General features: G+C 43.1%; 1 pseudogene; it reads left to right on the forward strand.

Moving 5' to 3' along the window:
* Positions 1-18,655, forward strand: part of LOC121571026 — a 33,955-nt pseudogene extending 15,300 nt beyond the window's left edge.
* Positions 18,656-25,665: the final 7,010 nt, after the last annotated feature.

The raw sequence follows: 25,665 nt of genomic DNA on the forward strand, positions 1-25,665 counted from the left end.
ATTGGGAGAATGTCATATGGTCAGATGAAACCAAAATATAACTTTTTGGTAAAAACTCAACTCGTCGTGTTTGGAGGACAAAGAATGCTGAGTTGCATCCAAAGAACACCATACCTACCGTGAAGCATGGGGGTGGAAACATCATGCTTTGGGGCTGTTTTTCTGCAAAGGGACTAGGACGACTGATCCGTGTAAAGGAAAGAATGAATGGGGCCATGTTTCGTGAGATTTTGAGTGAAAACCTCCTTCCATCAGCAAGGGCATTGAAGATGAAACGTGGCTGGGTCTTTCAGCATGACAATGATCCCAAACACACCGCCCGGGCAACGAAGGAGTGGCTTTGTAAGAAGCATTTCAAGGTCCTGGAGTGGCCTAGCCAGTCTCCAGATCTCAACCCCATAGAACATCTTTGGAGGGAGTTGAAAGTCCTTGTTGCCCAGCGACAGCCCCAAAACATCACTGCTCTAGAGGAGATCTGCATGGAGGAATGGGCCAAAATACCAGCAACAGTGTGTGAAAACCTTGTGAAGACTTACAGAAAACGTTTGACCTGTGTCATTGCCAACAAAGGGTATATAACAAAGTATTGAGAAACTTTTGTTATTGACCAAATACTTATTTTCCACCATAATTTGCAAATAAATTCATTAAAAATCCTACAATGTGATTTTCTGGATTTTTTTTCTCATTTTGTCTGTCATAGTTGACATGTACCTATGATGAAAATTACAGGCCTCTCTCATCTTTTTAAGTGGGAGAACTTGCACAATTGGTGGTTGACTAAATACTTTTTCCCCCCACTGTATCTATAGTAGCTTTGATTGGACTGATCATGTCAACATCATACTTTCAAAATCTTAGCTAGCAGTCATCATGAATCAAGTCAACAATCTACTGGCAAATCCTTTTTAATCCTTGTCATATGAAGAGAAATAATGAAGATAAATTATAGATAAAACTTATCGGTGCTCATCGTCCATTGGACATAAACATTACACAACAAGTTGGAAATCGCTAATTCAACAATGAGTGGTTTGGAAGGAATCAGTAGCTAACTGTAAGCATTGCAAATCAATCACTAGCCTGCTATTCAGTGGAGTGGGTGTGTGGTCCCAATTCTCGGTTTAAGGGTCTCTTTTCCAAGCTTAAAATGATAAACATTCAACGTTGGCCATGCTGTCAATCCAGCATGATTTCTGCCACACTCAAAACAACTGTTAACTCAGAACTGGGAAATCTGACTTCAGTGAGTTCAAGACAACTGGGAACTCAGGAAAATATGTTTTGAACGGTCATCAAACTCGGAATTGTAAGTCGGGAACTCGGGCCTCTTTCTAGAGCTACGACCAGAAGGTCACTGACGTCTTCATGATTCAACCTTGTTTTTTTCAGAGTTCTGATGTAATATGCCAGGGAGATATGTATACTGTAGCTCAGAAAGTAATACTAAGTGTATGTTGTGTAGTAAGCTGTTAGTAGCCCATGTGCCTCACCCTAATAATTTTGTATATTTTCCCCTCTTAATTTCGCCTACTGTTCTGACTTGGTGGTGCACCTGTAGCCTATAACCTGTTTTAGAGAAATGTAATCATTGAATATTTTAAGAGCTTTCATTGTCTGCTTATATGCCCCCTTTATTTATCCAACGGTTCTGACTTGGTGTACAGGGAGAACACTGTAAGAACAGCCCATGTTCTGAATTCTGTCGCTGTACGTTTCAAAAGTGCTGAACAAATAGTTATATTGACTACGTTCGTCCTAGCTCGCTCATTAATGTCTTAATCGAAATTATGTATTGCCTCTTATCAGCTTGTCTTTCCCTTATGCAAAAGTTTGTACATCTCAATTATCAGTAGAAACCACATTTGTTCAAGCAAGTCAGCCATATCAGCTATGTTTTTTTTTTAAGGCAGTAAATGAAGCTGAATGAACTGTTTCGCTGCCAGACAAGGCTCCGCTGATAGCCAGGTGTAGCAGTGGTAAGGTGTTTGGACTGCTGTTGGGACTCTGCTGTTGGGACAGCTTTATGTAGGACCTAACAGTTTGTGGGCACCGTTTGTCACCGTTATAGTGCAATTAATGTATTGTTTTGTGTTGTGTTGTGGCTTTGCTGGCATGCATCCCCCAATTTGTATTTTATTTTGCCCCACCAAGATTTACATGCTAAAATCGCCACTGAGTACCGTGGTACTCGTTAGTATTGTGGCAAGGATGCAAAACACAAAGTTGATTTAACTTCTTTAGGAAAACAGAGTCACATTTATTTATTTTCCAAGCTATAGCACACAATAATTTACATACAGCAGGTTTTCAAAGGACCAAAGAGTTTGGTCTGCTTCGTGTTTTCATTTTTGCCATGGAAAAAATATGGCGATACTGGTGTCGTCCCGGCCCTATAATCAAAGCGACCGTTGGCTTGGGCAGGCTGCCTTCTGACAGGTTTGAAATGGGCCGTCTTTGACTGCTGCCTCACTCCTCAGCATGAATACAAAACAGAATGGTTTTACATCTGACGGCAGAATTACACAAGGCCAAGGGCTGAGCAGAAATAAAACTCCCAAGGCATTAATAACTAAACAGTCAGGTATTTTTTGGCTGGAGAGAAATCCACGCTTAAAAGGTAGGATTTTAAAAAGCCTTTGAGGCTCACAGCTTTAAACAGCCAAAAGAAACAAAGCTACGCCGGTGCTCAGAATCGGTTCTGGACATGTATGGATGGATGACGACTCACAGAGAAGTGTTTTTGCACCGGCAAGTGTTTGATCAAGAGATGTGAAAGCATTACCGAAATGCAGATTTTTCCCAAATGCTCACTTTTGTGATCACTTTTGTTAGAGAAATGGGATACTCTTTTTTTTTTTCCTTTGGCAAATGTTTCTCACGCCTATCCTTCATTGCAAGGAAGTGTGTTTGTTCAATGCTTTTGCAGATGTAATACAAGTAGCTACCTTTCATTATTTGCATTTTTCTTGTGCTTGCAGTTGAACTGGTCTTGCATTTCTATATGTAAGGAAGGGACAGTGAATGGAATATGCAATGAGGCAGTTTTATTAACACCCCCATACATTATGCTGAGACATTGGAGTGGGAGTGGAAGTTCCCACTACAGCAGGTTTCAGACTGTCCGACAGTGCCATGATGCACAACATAGTCCGATGGGTTCTGGGGCCAATCAGGCTCCACCGTTACATAACGAGAACCCCCCCAGTGGCGATCAAGGCTCGCGTGAGAGCAGCTGCAGATCTGCCTTCCTCCTTTCCCCCTCCTCCTCCTCCCCCGTTTGTGTAAACTCTGACAGAGACCCATAGGGTGATATGACTCATTTTATTTCGGTGCTCTGATTCAGCTGTCATTTCTCATAGACAGCCTTGCTACAGGGGATAATTGTAATAGAAAAAGATATGGGACTGGGAGACGCGCGACTCCACAGTAGCTTCCCGGCTCGCTTCGCTCCCACAACCCAAACAGCTTTTAATTTCAGTTTTTTTCTCTCCCATCCCTTACGCAGTATTTGTCTATTACATTTGAGAGAAAATGTATATTGCAGCCGGCCATGGTACTTTGATCAACTGACGCAGCGTTCTGATAGCTGAGGCTTTGTTTCTTCCTCGTCTCGCCTCAGCTTCTTCTAAGTTCTGTATTACTATGTGCTGCCTCTGGTGAATTTCTCTTAAAGACATGCTCCGGTACTTTGGCAACAAAAAACATCCCACATTTTGGGCCGGATGTGTCAATGTGTAGCTCATACATGCATAATCTATGAGCAGAATTACCTAAATTATCCACGAAATCTCTAGTTTGAAAGTGGCTGTTTTTTTAAAAGCTGTGCCGCGCCATTTTCCCTACATTTCCCCCGATGTGGGCTAGCCCCTTAGCAATTAGAGTTCTAGCCAATGAGCTTTAGCCCCTTGCATTTGAGTGACAGCTAGCGGGGGGGGGAGTAAAGAGAGAGAAAGATGCACGCACCTGCACATTATGTGACGCAGTACATGGGCCACTTTTGGCTCGTGAGCGCTACTTTCAGAACTACTGGCTAAAAGGCATACAAAAGTACCGGAGAATATTTTTTAAGAAACCCAGCTGTAATGTTTCCAAAATTATACTTGGAAATGGGGAACCATAGAAAAAGATGTAGGGAAACGAATACCCCCTCCTTGTCTTTGAGGCAGTTGAAAACAAACCCTCTGCTCTTATCACCTGCTCTAGTTTAGAGCCTCATTTGCCGTGACTCATTTCCTCCAAGCTTATTAATTTTAATGCAACTTAGCTCCTATTTCTAGGTGGGTTTGGAGCACTCCTCTGATTGTCAGGGATTTTAATTTGGTGGGCGCTCGCGCGCTGCCACACGACGCCTGCACCTTGGGGCGCATGAATCATCTGCGTGTTTTGCTTTGTTTGTTGAAGTCGACAGGCACTGTTACTCATAAGCGAAGCAGAATTGAATTTCCTTTCATTTTTTCTATAACAAATTCCTCCAGTCTTGTCAAACTATCATCTCGGAGGATGAACGCACACAGTGATTCTGAAAGGACTGCACTTTAAATTCAGGCCACCTGCTGGAAAAGGAACTATAACATCAATTATTTGTTGTAATTTGGAAGACCTGTGGGAGGGGCTTTTTGTAAGAGAGAGGATGACATCTCGTGGAGACGGGTAGCGTGCTGCCAGCCGACAGCGGCACCCCCTCCAAAAAGGCCAGCGCTAATACCTGTGGAAGGGACACTCAGCAGCGAGGCAGCGTGCCGCAGTTTGCAGACGCCTCATTCGACTTGATTGCAGCAACTGTTACGGTACTCTCCTGTTGGATCCTATTAGAAAGTGAGTCTGCGATAGGCTACAGCAGTATCTGCAGGACTTAATTAATTCAGATGTTGCAGCTTGCTCGCTGCGGAAGTGTAGTGTCTAGTGACATCACCGAGACGTCCCTGACCATCGACGGCGTGGTGTTTGTTATTGATCTCGGATATGCTGCCCCCCCAGCCTAATCTCCTCCGATCATCTGCCTCTGTTGCCTGAAAATCCCCAGATAAACAGAGCAGCGCTGCACCTGACAGCAGCAGAGATGGAAAAGCCTGTTATTAATTCCGCTGACATTTCTCCAGCACGGAGCCAAGTCATACATGTGGCTCAATCAGAGATGATACACACAATCCGCCGGGTGCATATATGTGTGCACGTGTGTGTGTGTGTGTGTGTGTGCACGTGTGTTTGTGCTTGTGTGTGTGTGCTTATGTGTTAGTGTCTCGTCCTCTGTGTGTCCCCCTGTAACCTGCACACAAACGCTGGTCGTAACTTTGATGCCCCTTATGCCGCATCTCTTTTCTAGATGTTAGTGAACCTGTGTTTAGAGTTGCAAAAATCTGTGAATGTTCAATTAATTCCCTGGTTTTCCCCGATATCCCGGTTGGATGTTCCTGGAATCAGGAGAGAATAGGCAGGAAATCCGGAATCCTCCAACCAGGATTTCTGTTAAACCAGGGAATTTATTGAACTTTCCCAGATTTCTGCTACCCTACCTGTGTTTGTATATGAAAGAGAGATTTGAATTCAGTCTATGCTGCACCTGTCCGCCTTGCTGTTCCTGCCAGGTGTATAATCCTCATATCAGAGTGGAGTCTCTCCTGGTGAAGGCCATCAGCAAAGCCTCGGCCCAGCAGAGGGCGGGCCGCGCCGGGAGGACACGCCAAGGGAAGTGCTTCCGCCTCTACACAGAGAAGGCCTACAAGACTGAGATGCAGGTTAGTTGTGGCACAGCTAGAATAATCACATTGTTCCCAGATGAATTGATGTCTAATAACTGATTGATTCTTCAAAGCTTAGGGCATGAAGAATCTCAGAAATAAATATATTTTGATTTGTTTAACACTTTTTTGGTTACTACATGATTCCATATGTGTTATTTCATAGTGTTGATGTCTTCACTATTATTCTACAATGTATAAAATAGTAAAAATAAAGAAAATCCCTTGAATGAGTAGGTGTTCTAAAACCTTTGACCGGTAGTGTATGTACTTAGAAAGGTCTCCATTCCCAGTTATCCAGTATTTCCACCCAGAACTAAAGTCACCTTTTCTTTATTCAGCCCTTTTCACTCTGAGAGCTGGATTCCACACCAATCACCCACAGCTTTTTTTAATAACCTGCGCCAGTGACACAGACCCCCCCCTGTGACAAATGAACAGGTGAAAGACCCAGTCCTCCACTTTAACAAGGTAATTCTTTCACATCCCGGCAACTGGTGATCCCTGGCAGAGGGATTTGAAAACAAGTTAAATAGCCCTTCAAAACGACCCCAGACTTCCATTTTCTGTTCACTTTGACGTACGAGATATCGGCACCCTGACTAATTCGTTTTGATTTGAACACCTCCCCTCCGGTTTCCCCTCCTCTTCCTCTGTGACAGGACAAGACGTATCCTGAGATTTTTAGGTCCAACCTGGGTTCGGTTGTGCTGCAGCTCAAGAAGCTAGGTACCAACGATTTGGTACATTTTGACTTCATGGACCCACCAGGTAAGAGGTCTTATATTGCATTTAGACAAAAGGGATACATCTTGTTTTTGTGATACTAGGGGCCCTATCCAGTCAATTTCAGTCGAGGCTAAATTAACATTATTGCTGCTCAGTGTGTGTGTATACAGTGTGATGTTAAAAGTTGCTGTAAATCACAAAGCCAAACCATTATTTTCACAGAAAAAAAGATGAATGTTCTTGACTCATCCTGGAAACCCTGTTACGGAGATTGATTGAATAGGGCCCCAAGTTGTAAATTGTGGGCTTTGATAAATAGCATCATGGTGAATATGTCTCACTTTGATCACAGAATCTGTTAAGGTCTAATGAACAGACATGGACCGGTAGAAACTGTTGCTCTGAAGTCCACAAAACCTTTTGTTCAATTGTAGATGTTTGATGTATGACACCCAATCTGGGTCAGCTATGTCACTTTTTTGAAGAGAAAATGAAAATGTGAAAAATCACATTCTGAGTAGTTGTAGAGTCAAAAATAATTTAGCAGAATGGTCACATTGGACCTTGTGGTTCTTTGCTCTTTTGTCAGAATAGGTGGTTAAACTCCACTGTCAAAACTAGTCTGTTTCTATCTGCTCTGTGGGTACATGGTGTAGTGGCTGGGAGGAGTAGTTTGTGGCCGGTGAGTCGGTGTGTTTGGGCTATCGCTTCTCCAAGCGCTCCCTGTTCATTCGTACTGGGCTAGAGCCTGGACAAAACACAGAGAGGCTCTTTGGCTCGTCCCAATGTCACACTCGAGAGACACCAAGCCAGGCCACTGGCTTCCTTCCCAGCAGCCCTAGAGCCAATGCACCGTGTGTGTTCTTACTCTCCCCAAGGAGAACCCCACTTCCCTCGGTCTCTCTCTACCTAGCCTCAAGCCCACACACACTCCCCCTCTCTCTCCACCTTAATACAGTTTTCATCTCCCCTCCGAGATTAAACCCATCTCTCCCCATCCGTGGCGACAAACGCCATTTTGAGAATGAAATTGGTTACATCAATAGCCCAGGTATCACCTTGGTTACATCAGTAGCCCCGGTATCACCTTGGCTATTGCCTTCTCTTTATATTCTGCGGGTGAAACGTGACTGACCTACTCCCCCTTCCTCCGCCACCCACTCTCCCACTGCTATACGTCTCCCAGCACGTAAGCTTTAGTCCCCCGCCGGCCCACTCAAGCCCTGTTCATTTAGTCTAACTGGAAATGAGGGGAAGGAATTATTACCTTATTCATCTATACTGAACAAAAATATAAACAACATGCAACAATTTAAAAGATTTTACTGAGTTACAGTTCATATAAGCAAATCAGTCAATTGAAATAAATTAATTAGGCCCTAATCTATGGATATTCACATGACTGGGCAGGGGTGCAGCCATGGGTGGGCCTTGGAAGGCCCACCCACCCACTCTGCAGCCAGGCCCAGCCAATCAGAATGACTTTTCCCCACAAAAGGGCTTTATTACAGACAGAAATAGTCCTGGCGTGGTTACACGTGGTCTGCGGTTGTGAGGCCAGTTGGACGTACTGCCAAATTCTCTAAAACGACGTTGGAGGCAGCTTATGGTAGAGAAATGAACATTCAATTCTCTGGCAACAGCTCTGGTGGACATTCCTGCAGTCAGCATACCAATTGCACGCTCCCTTAAAACTTGAGACATCTCTGGCATTGTGTTGTTTGTCAAAACTGCACATTTTAAAGTGGCCTTTTATGGTCCCCAGCACAAGGTGCACCTGTGTAATGATCATGCTGTGTAAATCAGCTTCTTGATATGCCACACCTGTCAGGTGGATGGATTATCTTGGCAAAAGAGAAATGCTCACTAACAGGGATGTCAACAAATATGTGCACAAAATCTGAGAGAAATACGCTTTTTGAACGTATGGAAAATGTCTGGGATTTTTTATTTCAGCTCATGAAACATGGGACCAACACTTTACATGTTGCGTTGATATTATGGAATATATGGAAGTTCTACACGCTGTCAGTGGAGGCGCTGGATCTGTCTAACTAGCTGCTTAGCGCCCTGGGAACACGAGCTGATTGGACTAGAAAGCTTCTCCTCCAAGAAAAGGCTTTGTATCTCGCTGGCACACAGGTCAATTTGACATGCAGTGCAGAAGAACCACTCCCAGGATGGCTATGCCGGAGTTGTGGGTTCAGCCAAGTGAATCTCTGGATGTGGTTAAAGAGAGCCATGGATTTGGATCTCCAGGTAGAGGGGCATGATTGGAACATGCCTTTCTCCTTAGCCTGTAGCCCTGTTTGATTGTCCGGGTGTTCGCTTCATTAAGAGACATGGGAACACACACACAAATTAAACGTCTGCTCATCAAAGGGCTTGAGAGATTAAACGCTTCCTTGAAGTTTTTGTGCGTATGGAACATTTCTGGGATTTTTTATTTCAGCTCATGAAACATGGGACCAACACTTTACATGTTGTGTTTATATTATGATATTATGGTGTGGGGGATGCTTCCCATCAGCCATTTGTTTTAATTTATCATACATTTGGGCACATTAAAATAATTAAATCGTGACTTGGGTTTGTGCTACTGTTATTAAGGCAAAGTGGGAACATTGTCATTGAGCTGCTGCTCTCCTCTGTGGCTGCATGTCATGAAACGGTACAGGCAGGGTGATACCTAGGAGTGGGCTAGGATTATCAAGGGTTTTCAAAGAACCCAGGCATGAAAGCCATTGGCCTTTAGTCTGTGTTAGGCTATATTCGAGTTGGGCCTGAATCTTAACTAAGAAACTCTATTTCCACCCTGTAACCAGGGAGCACACGAACGGCCTGTCTATTTCTCTGTCGACCTGCCTCGCTCCACACTCAGTAAGCACAGAGGCGTGAACCCATATGGAAAATCTAAGCGAAATCAGTAGCGATTTACAGGAAGGACCAGCCCTGGGTGGGATTCATTTGCTTCGTGACATTTGCAGAGTAGTACATTTCAAAGCCAATGTGAGTTTAATGTACCTTTAGCCTTTAGTCCCATTGATTTGGCCCTTGGTTAATATATCTGATTCTCGTGTATTGAGGCGGTCAATATTTATTTCTGATTAGGTGAGCCATGAATAGATTGCATTTCCACACTTGTTCATTATGTTACTGCAAAATCAGATTTCGTCCACAAGGAGTGGGTCAGCCACAAGCCATTGGTGTAGTAACACACTGGACACACACTGGTTGAATCAACATTGTTTAAATTACGTTGAACCAACGTGGAATAGACGTTGAATTGACATCTGTGCCCAGTGGGAAGTGATGTGGCTAGCTCTCACGTTTGTATAAAAAGTAGGTTTGATGCCCCAAATCGATATTTGTTCATCATAAGAATATACCCCCTTGCATTTTGAAAAAGGCTTTTTTCTTCCTTATTTGAGAGAGATGAAAGTGAACAACACAGCCCTCAGCTGAAGCCGAAGCTAATTTTCAGTTAACATGCAACTGATCATTAGGCTTCAATTCTCCCGAGCCAAAGGTCAATAATTGCATCTTGGGGAAAAATCTTTTAACCAAACATTGGGAGCCTTGTGTTGATGCATTAAGTTAAGGGTTCCCCTGTAATTGCATTAGTTGTTTTGAATCGGGGGAGCGGAGGATGAAAAATGAGCCTCCCTGCCATGGTTACAAAGTTGCCGTCCAGGGTAACGGCCATCACACACAGAGAGGTGCTTTCCTTCTGTTCTTTTCTTTCTCCCTTACTTCTTTCTGCCATCCCTTATTCTTCCTTTGTTTTCTCTCCAATTCCTTATTTATTCAACTGCTCCAACAAGATCATGTCCATCACAGCCATGCTGTCAGGTAATAGTCAGGGAGAAAGTGCGGTATGCCAATCACAAGCCTCCTTCACTATTGTAGGTGATACGTTTTCTTGTGAAAAGTTGTATGTTTATGGCAAATTCGCCCTCCATCCCCCACAAAATATAGATTCAGTGAACTGCACCTGCTACTTATTTTTCCCTTAGTTCCCTTAGACGATGCTCCCCTTCACCCTTGACCCCTTTCTTGTTTAGTCTATTTGACCAGACAGTTTTTGGAGATAATTAGATGATATGTTTAAGTCATGAACTTCTCCTGAAACCCAAGACTTTGATGTGCTCGGGTTTGCAGACACAACATTTGTTGACACTAGATTTGTTTGTATGGTGTCTAGAGCTGGTCCATTTCACACCAGATGTTTCATTGAAAAACATATATTTGTCCGGGAAAGAATGTAAAACCATGCCTCTTTGTCAGTGTAGCAATGCCATCTCTCTAGCACTGATAGACTACAATAAGCTCCAACAAGAGCTGTGTAAATGAGGTGTAATCTCAATAACGATGTTGATGAATGTGATTTGACTGCGGCTGATAGCAAATATAATCTCAAATGGTGCTTTAGATCTGCCTACTACAAACGTAGACTAGTCTTTGCTCCCTGCATGGAGATGGGAGACGGCATGAAGGTTTGCCCATGACCCCACTCGGCACAGTGAAGTAGAAAAAAAGAGGGCTAGTGAAAGGAGCTGGCAGTGTCAGTCAGTTAATATTTGTCAGGCAGGAAAAATGTGTGTCTACAGTAAATTAATGAGTTTATAGTCTAGTCTGAGCAGCACCAATGTGCTCTGGCAGTAATTGCACTTTAGGCTTGCCAAAGCAGAATGCTCCTCATTGAGATTAATCCGATACTTTTGAACGGGGGGAAAGGAAATTTAACTAGCTAGCTGTTTGGACATGCCACACATTTATAACGGGTGTGTCAGGGAACCTGGTTTTCCGCTGAGTTCACTACCGAGTCAGCAGTGGAAACTAGGCCTTGCATCGCCCAGGCAACCAAGTGCAGGGGTTCGATAAACACTCAACTTTCATCGGTTAAGTCCACGATGGAGCATGTTTTGACGTGAGGCAGCTCCGAGCAAGTTGTGGTAGGGCGAGAGGTGTTTGATGCAGCCTTTTGATGTACGAGTGCTTTTCCGCTTGGGTGCAAGACCACGGTTTTCCCTCTCTTAAGTGCTCAGGCCCAGATCGAGTGGTGGAGGACACTTTGCCTTTGGTCTCTTTCTGCACCACTGCTTAAAGAGTTTGAGTCAGATGCATGCTAGCTTCATAGATGCCCTTTTGCCAACCAGTTTGAGTAAATATACTTTTTGGGGGGTTGCAGACCCTTTCCATGCCCTTCCTCTCATCCTCAACGTCTACCACGCCTTCAAACAGAGTACGTGTCCTTCACTAAATGTCCATTGAGCATGCTTTGAAACCCAGGACTAGACTAAATCTGTCTCTGATAAACCAACCTTAATGTCACCTAACATAAATCTCTCGCCTCTCACAGACCACGAGTCGACACAGTGGTGCTACGACAACTTTGTGAACTACCGGTCGCTGACAACGTGCGCCAGCAGCTGTCCCGGATCATGGACCGCTTCAACCTGCCCCGCTGGAGCACAGAGTTCACCAGCATAGACTACTATATCAACATTCACAGAGCACTGGTCACCAGATTCTTCATGCAGGTCAGTGCTCACCGGCCAAACAGAGAAAGGGCCCAGAGGGTTCTGTCTCAGTATGTGTCGTCATGCTCTTGTCCCCCAACAACACAGCACTTGGTTTTGACCTTTAGGCAGTTGGCAAGTCCCTTGTACATGTTCCCAAAACATCACAGACCAGAGTGGAGTATGTAGATTAGTCAGCTACACCTAGTCAATGTTTTGAAATTGGAAAATAGCAAGGTACAATGCCTTGCAAAAATATTTTTGTTTTTTCAAAAAAATATCTTTTTTTCAACAACAAAAAATCTCCTATTTTGTTGCATTCCAACCTGTAATTTAAATTGATTTTTATTTGGATTTCATGTAATGGACATACACAAAATAGTCCAAATTGGTGAAGTGAAATGAAAAAAATTACTTGTTTCAAATAATTCAAAAAAATTAATAACGGAAAATATGCATGTGCATATGTAATCACCCCTTTGCTATGAAGCCCCTAAATAAGATCTGGTGCAACCAATTACCTTCAGAAGTCACATAATTAGTTAAATAAAGTCCACCTGTGTGCAATCTAAGTGTCACATGATCTCAGTATATATACACCTGTACTAAAAGGCCCCAGAGTCTGCAACACCACTAAGCAAGGGGCACCACCAAGCAAGCGGCACCAAGGAGCTCTCCAAACAGGTCAGGGACAAAGTTGTGGGGAAGTACAGATCAGGGTTGGGTTATAAAAAAATATCCAAAACTTTGAACATCCCACGGAGCACCATTAAATCCATTATTTAAAAAATTGAAAGAATATGGCACCACAACAAACCTGCAAAGAGAGGGCCTCCCACCAAAACTCACGGACCAGGCAAGGAGGCATTAATCAGAGGGGCAACAAAGAGACCAAAGATAACCCTGAAGGAGCTGCAAAGCTCCACAGCGGAGATTGGAGTATCTGTCCATAGGACCACTTTAAGCCGTACACTCCATAGAGCTGGGCTTTACGGAAGAGTGGCCAGAAAAAAGCCATTGCTTAAAGAAGAAAATAAGCAATCACATTTGGTGTTCGCCAAAAGGTATGTGGGAGACACCCCAAACATATGGAAGAAGGTACTCTGGTCAGATGAGACTAAAATTGAGTTTTTTGGCCATCAAGAAAAATACTATGTCTGGCGCAAACCCAACACCTCTCATCACCCCGAGAACACCATCCCCACAATGAAGCATGGTGGTGGCAGCATCATGCTGTGGGGATGTTTTTCATCGGCAGGGACTGGGAAACTGGTCAGAATTGAAGGAATGATGGATGGCGCTAAATACAGGGAAATTCTTGAGGGAAACCTGTTTCAGTCTTCCAGAGATTTGAGACTGGGACAGAGGTTCACCTTCCAGCAGGACAATGACCCTAAGCATACTGCTAAAGCAACACTCGAGTGGTTTAAGGGGAAACATTTAAATGTCTTGGAATGGCCTAGTCAAAGCCCAGACCTCAATCCAATTGAGAATCTGTGGTATGACTTAAAGATTGCTGTACACCAGCGGAACCCATCCAACTTGAAGAACCTGGAGCAGTTTTGCCTTGAAGAATGGGCAAAAAATCCCAGTGGCTAGCTTATAGACATACCCCAAGAGACTTGCAGCTGTAATTGCTGCAAAAGGTGGCTCTACAAAGTATTGACTTTGGGGGGGTGAATAGTTATGCACACTTTTTGTTGTCTTATTTCTTGTTTGTTTCACCCCAAAAAATATTTTGCATCTTCAAAGTGGTAGGCATGTTGTGTAAATCGAATGATACAAACCCCAAAAAAATCAATTTTAATTCCAGGTTGGAAGGCAACAAAATAGGAAAAATGCCAAGGGTGGTGTGAACTTTCGCAAGCCGCTGTACCACTGACTTCAATATACACCGAGTGTACAAAACATGCTCTTTCCATGACAGAATGACCAAGTGAATCCAGGTGAAAGCTATGATCCCTTGTTGATGTCACTATTTCAATCCACTTCAATGATGGAGGAGAGGACAGATTAAAGAATGATTTTTAAGCCTTAAAACAATTGAGACATGGATTGTGTATGTGTACCATTCAGAGGGTGAATGGGCAAGACAAAATATTTAAGTGCCTTTGAATGGGTTATGGTAGTAGGTGCCAGGCACACCGGTTTGAGTTTGTCAAGAACTGCAATGCTGCTGGGTTTTTCACGCTCAACAGTTTCCTGTGTGTATCAAAAATGGTCCACCACACAAAGGACATCCAGCCAACTTGACACAACTGTGGGAAGCAATAAAGCCCTTTATCTATTTCCCCAGAGTCAGATGAACTCATGGATACCATTTGTATGTATCTGCATCCAGTATGAAGTAAGTTAAATAGGTTACAATAGCTTTCTGTGACTGAATGTAACCTCACTTCGCTACCCTAAAACTTTATTTGTTATATATAAACCATAACGCAAAGTATGCTGATTGGCTGCCAAAACGTTAACTGGGTTAAATGACTGGTATTTCTCTTTCTTGACACACTGTTGCGTGTGAGAGAGGAGTGTCTTGAGAGTGGTCTGCTCCAGTCTTAGTCTGGAGCAGACCATGAGAAACTAGATTCCCTGGTCTGATGAAACCAAGATTGAACTCTTTGGCCTGAATGCCAAGCGTCATGTCTGGAAGAAACCTGGCACCATCCCTACGGTGAAGCATTGTGGTGGTAGCATCATGCTGTGGGGATGTTTTTCAGCGGCAGGGACTGGGAGAACGGAGCAAAGTACAGAGAGATCCTTGATGAAAACCTGTTCCAGAGCGCTCAGGACCTCAGACTGGGGTGAAGGTTCACCTTCCAACAGGACAACGACCCTAAGCACACAGCCAAGACAACACAGGAGTGGCTTCGGAAACAAGTCTCTGAATGCTTTGAGTGGCCCAGCCAGAGCCCGGACTTCAACACGATCGAACATCTCTGGAGAGACCTGAAAATAGCTGTGCAGCAACGATCCCCATCCAACCTGACAGAGATTGAGCGGATCTGCAGAGAAGAATGGGAGAAACTCTCCAAATACAGGTGTGCCAAGCTTGTAGCACCATACCCAAGAAGACTCAATGCTCTAATCACTGCCAAAGGTGCTTCAACAAAGTACTGAGTACAGGGTCTGAATACTTATGTAAATGAAATATTTCAAAAAATTCTATAAACCTGTTTTTGCTTTGTCATTATGGGGTATTGTGTGTAGATAGATGAGGGGGAAAAAACTATTTCATCAATTGTAAAATAAGCTGTAATGTAACAAAATGTGGACAAAGTCAAGGGGTCTGAATACTTTACGAATGCACTGTACTTCTTGATTTACCCAGTTTATCAATAGATATTTACCATTCAAATAAAATGAATACCATTATGTTGATATGCAGTTAGATTAGTAAAAACAGTCACATTCGTTTTATTTCAAAATGTATTAATCTCTGGAAAATGTTGTCATCACAATGTTCTAATCTAATGATATTGAATATCGGCATAAAATATCAGACATCGGCCTCCTTGACCTCCCCAAAGAAATTCGGTATCGGCCTTAAAATAAATCCATATCAGTCGTTGTAACACAACACGTCAAGATACTTATTGTAATGGATAGCCTGCCCTAGGTATACACACAGGCATTACCAGTTAAACACATAATAAGAAATCAAGTCAATTTGCTGCCCACTCAGGGAAAATAAATGACATTTTGTTGAAAGTCCATTTCCGGAGGGAACCTGAAAACATGCGACCTGACAAGTTGAATTACGACATTAATATTTAAATATTTGTCAACATTAACCTTTATCACAAAGACAAATTTGTAGCTCATGTTGCAGTTTAGGGGCGTTAGAATGCACGTCTTTGTTCGGCGAGGTCTTTATTGAGACTGATTGCCCTGGTTAATCGCAACAGCCGTCATCTGCATATTAAAGTACCACGAAAGGAAACAAAAAAAACTCAATGCCCTCTTAAAAACTTGACGAATTCCGCTGAAGTTTAAATCGCCTATGCCTAGAGCTGCCGCTTTCCACCCTTTTCTGTGGAATTGATTGTGTTCATTGTACATTAAGGTAGGTACTACAGTCCATGAGGTCAGTGTAGTTTAACCATAATAGTGACATTTGGCAGCAAGGATCCTACATATTAATAACTGTTCAATTGTTGCATTGCTTCAGGCTAGAAAACAAACCTACAGAGCAGGAACGCTCGGTCAAAAAAACGTGTTGAAAATGCATTTCTGTGCGGATATGGACTTTATGATGTACTGTACTGTATGTGTTTGATAATAAATGTCTGTGGAAGTGATCTTGAAAATGTACTGTAGTTAGTGTGCCTATGTGCCCTGTGTAGCTAATATCTAGCCTACTTATTCCTATCTGTCTGTGTGTCTACCAGGTAGCCCATTTGGAGCGTATGGGCCACTACCTGACGGTGAAGGACAACCAGGTGGCCCAGCTGCACCCCTCCACTGTGCTGGACCACAAGCCGGAGTGGGTGATGTACAATGAGTTTGTGCTGACCACCAAGAACTACATCCACACCTGCACCGACATCAAACCAGAGTGGTATTTATAAATCATGAATATTTAAAAAAAAGTGTTTGTGTATTGTTTTGCATTGTTAGGTATACTGCACTGTTGGAGCTAAAAACATAAGCATTTCGCTGCACCTTTCTATAAAATGTGTACGCGACCAATAAAATTAGATTTGGTAAGCTGTCAGCAGCTTACTGTCTACCTAGCCCTAGATCCATCTTGTCTAGTGTGTGTGTGTGCATGCCTATAGTCAGTAGTCTCCTAGATTCTGCTATGTGTGTGTCTCTATGTGCTTGCCTGCAGTCAACCCGCCTGCTCCGATATTCCTCTAGACCTGTGAGAATGTGTGTACACGTGTGTGAACAAGCAGTCAGCGTGCTCCTTGTGTGTGTGTGAGACTGAGTGTGTGAGACTGAGTGTGTGTGAGACTGAGTGTGTGTGTGTGTGTGTGAGACTGAGTGTGTGTGTGTGTGTGAGACTGAGTGTGTGTGTGTGAGACTGAGTGTGTGTGTGAGACTGAGTGTGTGTGAGACTGAGTGTGTGTGAGACTGAGTGTGTGTGTGTGACTGAGTGTGTGTGTGTGACTGAGTGTGTGTGTGTGTGTGTGTGTGTGTGTGACTGAGTGTGTGTGTGTGTGTGTGACTGAGTGTGTGTGTGACTGAGTGTGTATGTGTGTGTGACTGAGTGTGTGTGTGTGTGTGTGTGACTGAGTGTGTGTGTGTGTGTGTGACTGAATGTGTGTGGGTGTGTGTGTGTGACAGTGTGTGTGTGTGTGACTGAGTGTGTGTGTGTGTGTGTGTGTGTGACTGAGTGTGTGTGTGTGTGTGTGACTGAGGTGTGTGTGTGTGTGTGTGTGTGTGTGTGTGACTGAGTGTGTGTGTGTGTGTGTGTGTGTGTGACTGAGTGTGTATGTGTGTGTGTGACTGAGTGTGTGTGTGTGTGTGTGTGTGTGTGTGGATGTGTGTGTGTGTGTGTGTGTGTGTGTGACTGAGTGTGTAGGTGTGTGTGACTGAGTGTGTGTGTGTGTGTGTGTGACTGAGTGTGTGTGTGTGTGTGTGTGTGTGACTGAGTGTGTGTGTGTGTGTGACTGAGCGTGTGTGTGTGTGACTGAGTGTGTATGTGTGTGTGACTGAGTGTGCGCATTGTTGGATTACGTGGGTGTTTGTCTCTTTATGTCTTTGTTCTTCTGTCTGTGTGTCCATGCACATTTATGTGTCGGATGAAGTGTCTGCGCCAGTCTCTGTGTGCGAACGTGGGTGAGAAAGCCTTCTCTCTCTCTCTCACACACACACACACACACAAAATTGCAGACACATCATGACTAATATGTTTACTTGTCTCCTTTCCAAGGCTGGTGAAAATCGCCCCGCAGTACTAAGAGATGGGTAACTTCCAGTTGGAGCGCATCGTCACTAAACTCTCAACCAAGGAATACTCTCAGAACTGACACTATAGTATACGCCAGAACAATACCATCACCACCACCACTAATGAACTCTGAACTCTTCATCTGAGCCTTGAATTTTCTTATTTGTTTATAATGTATTCTTTTCATAATTTCGTACTTTTGGTTTGGCTCCTTATTTTGACCACCTTTGGTCATTGTGATTAACAGGTGGTTGGCATTGCGGTTGATCCGGGCGGGAGTGAGCGGTCAACGCGGTTACCGTCATTGACCATGTTAAAGCATGACCATTTATGTTGATTTCCTCTTTAGAACGTGTGAACTCTTACCGAAATGTACTTAGGTACAGAATGTCCATGCTAATTCATTGAACAAACTTTGACTTCAATTAAAGGAAAAATACATCTCAGCTTTGACGGTTTAGCACCCACCGTCTTGCTTGTTTAGACAGCTACCAAACTTTAGTATTGGGGGGGGATGAGCTCAGAAGGTTGAAATATTAATGTATTTTAATGTGAATGAACACAAGGGCGCTCCCATTGTGTGAACCAATGGTGGAGTTCGTTTTGCATGGCCTGGTGCCCCGAGTGGGTAGACATTTAACTTAAGGACCAATGGAATGGTCAAAGATTAGCAAACTCATCCCACCCGGGCCATGCAAAACTAACTTGACCAATGTGAGGCATTATAGGGGTGTGCGGATTGATACATTTTCTGGTCACCCGTATAGATTAATAAACTATAAGAATTCGTAATGAAGGCCTCTGCATTTTTGTTTTTCAAGCTTGGCATTGGAAGTCAATAGGGCTGTGACGGTCATGGAATTTTGGATAACGGTAATTAGCCATCCAAATGGCAGCGGTTTCCGTAATAACTGTACCAATAAATTTTTTTCTCCATACATTTTCTCCTCTCCTCCGCTGCCATAGAAATAGACTTAATGGAACGGGTGTCCCCATTCAAGTCAATGATGGCAGGATGGGTGGACTGGCAGCCATTGCAAGTGTACCCATAGGAGCAAAGCAGGAAGTAAAAGTGTACCCATCAATATGGGCTGTGATTGTATCATTCAACTCAACTGACATTACAAAAAATACATTGCATTGCATGAGCTGCATCATTTAGCATAATTTAAATGAACATTCTACATTACCCTGGAAAGATTGCATCACAACACCAGACAGCCATTGCGAGTGTACCCATGAGTTTACCAGTCAAATTGCCAGGGGTAGAGGTTCCAAGCCATTCTATTCATTCTATTTCAATGTATTCTTCTGCTGCTGGATTGTGGGAGGCGTTGCCTAGGCAACCAAAGACTTGTTCGCTACAACACCTTGCTTGTTTCCGCAAGGGAGAGGCTATACGGACAAGCCTGGTGCCCAAAATTTATGACGGAAGTCGCACAGCGAGAGTTGAGTGGACGAACGTATTCAGTTCAGCCCTCCCCAGGGTAATGTCTAGGTAAATACAGCTTTTGTCAAATTGACATCAAAAGTACATTTTTGGGGGGGATTTTAGCTAAACCTCACCCTTTTCCTAACCTTAACCTAATTATCCTAACCTGATACGTTAATTCTCCTAACCTGCTGCGTAAGTTCTCCTAAACCTGCTACGAAAAGTATATTTTGATAAAAGCGGTATCCCTTCTAGACAAAACCCCTCCCCAGCTAGCTAGTTTGCTTGTGGCTAGGAACATCAGCGAGAATTTGAAACTTGTCTGCCGAAGTTGGGACTTGGGAGTGTTCAGAATCATTCAGTTTTTATCTGAGTAATTCTTGTTAGTTTTTTATTTTACAAAACTGTAGACTTGGCCATAGTTGTACATTAGATGTAAATCAATACAATAAATGTGCTTTAGCTGTCACACTGGCCTGATATTGGCGACACTACCTAGGTACTTCCCTCTCCCTATTGCAAGACAGCAGTGTTTGGCAAGCAGGAGAGAAGGAAACCATGCCCCATGTTGTTGTGTGTTGCCGGCTTGCAGCGCAAACTCTTCCCATTGAGCAGTAGACCGTATCACAGTGACATCCAGATGGTTACTACCAACATTATACATTATTTCTCGTGTAGGATGTTCTCATACTCTAAATATAATCAAGTGGGATGGAACAAATTGGCCACGTAGCTACCGCCAGCGACATGTGATACAGCTGCCCGGTGAAGCAACTGCTGCCCATTGGGAATTACAACACCGTTGCACTGGTCATCCACACTGGCTTGTCGTTACGTTAGCTAATTGGCATGTCACGGTGACATCCAGATGGTGACCAATACAAGTTATTTCTCCCTCTCCCATCGAAATAAATATACATTTATTTTACATGTTTTAATTAGCGCCATGCTGCTGTTGTTGCCAGCTAGCCAGCATAAACTAGGCTCATCAGGACGACTGACAACTGACTAAACCGAATCCATTTGTCTCCACTGGACTCTCAACTGCGCGACATACGACATCAATTTTGGCACCAGGCGTGTCCGTATAGCCTCTCCCTTTCACCAAGGAGCAACTAAGTTTCATCACGTTAAGATTCGATGTTACCATAGAAAGGGACTCAACTATACGAATGCCCGACCGTCCCGTCTGTCAGCTGTTCGTCTCCCCCCATGACGGTCTTCATCCATAACTGTCGGTTATACGGTAATTGCGCCAGCCCTAGAAGTCAATGTCTGAGTTTATTTTTATATATAATTTGTAGTATATATCAGCCAATAAGAACTTTCAAAGTCCACCCATTTCAGGATAATTCCAGATATTGTCGTTAGTTTGAAAGTAAATCAGAGACAGGTTAATTACAAATGTTTGAGGGTGATTTTTTTTTTTCTTCTCTTGGAGTGGTAGGATCATAGGATGCATAACATTTTTCACGTTTTTGGCAAGCCACTGACGAGGCTGCATAATCATTTTAAACAGGACCCATAAACATTCCCTAAACATTCTTCAGTACACTTCCTAATTCGTCATCAGGGTTGAACAACTAGTTCTTATGATCAATCTTTGAACAGAAATGAACCGAACATTTCTTTACTTCTCTATCCAAGAAAGTTGGATGAGCCCTGGAGAAGTTTCTTTGAGAGCTCCCCTGTCATCCTATGGGTCAGCAGCCCAAATGAAGCACGCCGCAGTGTGAGGCAGAGCGTAAAGCCACAAGGAATTGGGCGTCAGGAGGACTCCTCAGAGAAGACAGCCTTGAAGATGGGGCAGTCCCCCAGGCTGAGGTCATCCCAGGTCTTAAATAAGGCTAGCCCAACTGGGAGAGCATCTTGGGTCCTTTCACCCCTGAAGGCTCCCTCATGGCTGCTTTGGGTTGGGGCGTTTCACAGCGTGTGTCCAAGGCAGCTTCGACTGGCTCTGTCTGAGCTCGTTCACTTCCATAAAATCTCAGTATTATTCAGAGTTAAAGCCTCCTGACAGTTATATGAACTTTAGCGTTTTAGTCCCCCCATGGTGGATTATGCTTTAACAAAAATGTCAATAGTTGTGGATATGGTCTTTGAAATGTAATGCTTATTTCCAAATATATGGTGCTTTATGCACTCTGGCCGTTGCGGGACATTTTTCTGGTGCCATTTCTCTTTCTCTCCCTCATTGCATATTCTCAGTGGGTCTGCGTAGGTGGTCTAGTTTCCACCGAACATTCATTTTGCCTGAATGGCAGCCTGTGTCCGGCTCACCTCTGCCATTTTAGTTACTTTGTCCATAAAAAAAAAAATGTCTGCCTTTGTGTCTTGTGTTGCTGGGCCAAAACGGAAGCGTTTGCAGCATCACAGTTGATGTTTATGCAGCGGACTGTACGAGATCACGGTTTGCCACGGCACCCAGGGGGTCTTTTTGTTTTAGTTCCGTGTTGCTCCATTAGTCGTAGATGAGGACCAAATCAATTTTTTCTCCACCTATGGCATAATATATCTCAGTCGTGCGTGCCCGAGAAGGAATGAGTCTTGTGCGAAGAGACATGACTGAGAAAGGCATGGGAACTTCATAAGTGGCCCTTAGCTTAGCATTTGCCCCCTAATTGACGTTTCAAAGCCAGTCAACTAAGAGGGGAGGGGCAGTTGAAGTGTTCTCCAAGCTGTCTTTATTAGCGAGAGGAGGGGAATATGGCTTCCTATACTACTGAGGGAGTTGCTACGGCTTGCGCAATATGCATGGCAGGAGATTAGCATGTTTTTTTATATTTTCAGACTGTTGGGAGGCAAGCGGTTCAGTTTTTAAATAGACTGCTTTTTGCACAGAAACGTAAATGTAACCATTAAAATGGTGCCAGGGAGATTAGCACCCCTAACAGAAGCCAATAGAAAACCCATTAGTTTGAGCTGATATGGAAATTATATGGTATTGATCCTGGGGTAGCTAAGAGCATTTTTCATTCTCAATATTTCCAATTGATCCATTCTGTCATACATAATTACAAAATAAAAATCTAAAAAGCATTTTATTATTGAGTGGCAAATGAATCACAGTGAAAGCATAACATACACTACCGGTCAAAAGTTTTAGAACACCTACTCATTCAAGGGTTTTTCTTTATTTTTTATATTTTCTACATTGTGGAATAATAGTGAAGACATCAAAACTATGAAATAACACATATGGAATCATGTAGTAACCAAAAAAGTGTTAAACAAATCAAAATATATTTTACATTTGAGATTCTTCAAATAGCCACCCTTTGCCTTGATGACAGCTTTGCACACTCTTGGCATTCTCTCAACCATCTTCACCTGGAATGCTTTTCCAAAAGTCTTAAAGGAGTTCCCACATATGCTGGGCACTTGTTGGCTGCTTTACCTTCACTCTGCGGTCCGACTCATCCCAAACTATCTCAACTTGGTTGAGGTCGGGGGATTGTGGAGGCCAGGTCATCTGATGCAGCCATCCATCACTCTCCTTCTTGGTAAAATAGCCCTTACACAGCCTGGAGGTGTGTTGGGTCATTGTCCTGTTGAAAAACAAATTATAGTCCCACTAAGCCCAAACCAGATGGGATGGCGTATCGCTGCAGAATGCTGTGGTAGCCATGCTGGTTAAGTGTGCCTTGAATTCTAAATAAATCACAGACCGTGTCACCAGCAAAGCACCCCCACACCATAACACCTCCTCCTCCATGCTTTACGGTGGGAAATTGACATGCGGAGATCATCCGTTCACCCACACCGCGTCTCACAAAGACACGGCACTTGGAACCAAAAATCTCAAATTTGGACTCCAGACCAAAGGACACATTTCCACCGGTCTAATATCCATTGCTCGTTTCTTGGCCCAAGCAGGTCTCTTCTTCTTATTGGTGTCCTTTAGTAGTGGTTTCTTTGCAGCAATTCGACCATGAAGGCCTGATTCACACAGTCTCCTCTGAACAGTAGTTGATGAGATGTGTCTGTTACTTGAACTATGTGAAGCATTTATTTGGGCTACAATTTCTGAGGCTGGTAACTAATGAATTTATCCTCTGCAGCAGAGGTAACTCTGGGTCTTCCATTCCTGTGGCGGTCCTCATGAGAGCCAGTTTCATCATAGCGCTTGATGGTTTTTGCGACTGCAAAGTTCTTGAAATGTTCTGTATTGACTGACCTTCATGTCTTAAAGTAATGATGGACTGTTGTTTCTCTTTGCTTATTTGAGCTGTTCTTGCCATAATATGGACTTGGTCTTTTACCAAATAGGGCTATCTTCTGTATACCCCCATACCTTGTCACAACACAACTGATTGGCTCAAATGCATTAAGAAGGAAATACATTATTTTTAAGAAGGCACACCTGTTAATTGAAATGCATTCCTGGTGAAGCTGGTTGAGAGAATGCCAAGAGTGTGCAAAGCTGTCATCAACGCAGGGGGTGGCTATTTGAAGAATCTCAAATATAAATATATTTTGATTTGTTTAACACTTTTTTGGTTACTACATGATTCCATATGTGTTATTTCATAGTTTTGATGTCTTCACTATTATAATAGTAAAAATAAAGAAAAACCCTTGAATGAGTTGGTGTTCTAAAACTTTTGACTGGTAGTGTATATTTAACACATTTCCTTTTTAGACCCATCCACCATATCTCCTTTTTCTAATGTGTACAGCATTGTCTTACGTCAGTCAGACGTTTGTAGCGTTAGAATGACGCCATCAGTCGGAAGACAATGGTGTGTACAGTTTAATCCAATGGTGAAATGTGTGTCATGTAAACACATTTGTTTTCTATGATTGTGTCTGAATTGTAATTGCATGGTTTGCATTACAACATGGCCCGTCCACATACTAGCTGATATTTTCACCATTTTAAATCACATTCATTTATGCCTAAGCAGTCATGATCGAAGTTTAGTAATCTCATATTTCAATATAAAGGAGTTGTATAATTTCAGCAAATGTATTATTTTTTAGAAGCTTAACCTTGAGTCCTGAGTGATAAGAAGCCATGGATGCATTATTATGTAGAGGAAGGAGATTGCCTGGGCATCACTGTTCACCCAACCCTCACCTGCTGACACAGTCATTCTCAGCCTTTGCTGATGTGCCCCCTTTTGAATGTGACAGAGGACAGGCACCGTTCAAGAGCTGTCTTCAAACATAACTTACCAAAACCACAAACTCTGAGACAAACGTACGATGTAATGGCTTTGTTCGCCACTAGCCAACCGGCACACAAATCACCACTTTGGATGGGAACGACTGCATCTCTGGACCTCCCATGGGGCGCTGGATGGAGGCCTCATCAGTTTGGGAGTTGGGCGGGGGGATTTTCCACCAGCCTTTCCTCCCGATCCGAGCCCAGACAGGTGTCTTATCTCCATCACGCAGCACAAGAGCAGCCAATCTCACAGGAAGATGGCGACTAGAATGTGACAAATCCATCTGTTCTGGTTTGAATGTGTATGCTAATTTGAAGTAATTGCCTCTCTAGTGGCAGTGCGACGGAACAATTCAATCATGCCATCTCTGACAGTCGCTTGCCAGCCTTTTCTGTGATATGGTATATATGCATAAACCACTGGGTTAGGAGGCCTGATCGAAAGTATTCACACCTCTTGACTTTTTCCAAATTTTGTTGTGTTACAAAGTGGGATTTGAAATGGATTTGTCATTTTTTGTCAATGATCTACACAAAATACTCTGTCAAAGTGAGAGAAAAAAAAATCAAACTTTTATGTATTTTTATTGTTGATCATTGCTAGACAGACATTTTCAAGTCATAGATTTTCAAGCCGATTTAAGTCAAAACTGTAACTAGGCCACTCAGGAACATTCAATGTCGTCTTGGTAAGCAACTCCAGCATATATTTGGCCTTGTGTTTTAGATAATTGTCCTGCTGAAAGGTGAATTTGTCTCCCAGTGTCTGTTGGAAAGCAGACTGAACCAAGTTTTCCTCTAGGATTTTGCTTATGCTTAGCTCTATTCCATTTCTTTTTATCCTAAAAAACTACCTAGTCATTGCCGATGACAAGCATACCCATAACATGATGCAGCCACCACCATGCTTGAAAATTTGAAGAGTGGTACTCAATGTGTTGTTGGATTTGCCCCAAACATAACGCTTTGTATTCAGGACAAAAAGTGTATTTCTTTGTCACATTTGTTGCAGTATTACTTTAGTGCCTTATTGCAAACAGGATGCATGTTTTGGAATATTTTTATTCTGTACAGGCTTCCTTCTTTTCACAGGTATGTTAGTATTGTGCATTAACTACAATGTTGTTGATCCATCCTCAGTTCTCCTATCACAGCCATTAAACTCTGTTTTAAAA

Source organism: Coregonus clupeaformis, chromosome 8 (genome assembly GCF_020615455.1).
Source record: "Coregonus clupeaformis isolate EN_2021a chromosome 8, ASM2061545v1, whole genome shotgun sequence".
NCBI lineage: Eukaryota > Metazoa > Chordata > Actinopteri > Salmoniformes > Salmonidae > Coregonus > Coregonus clupeaformis.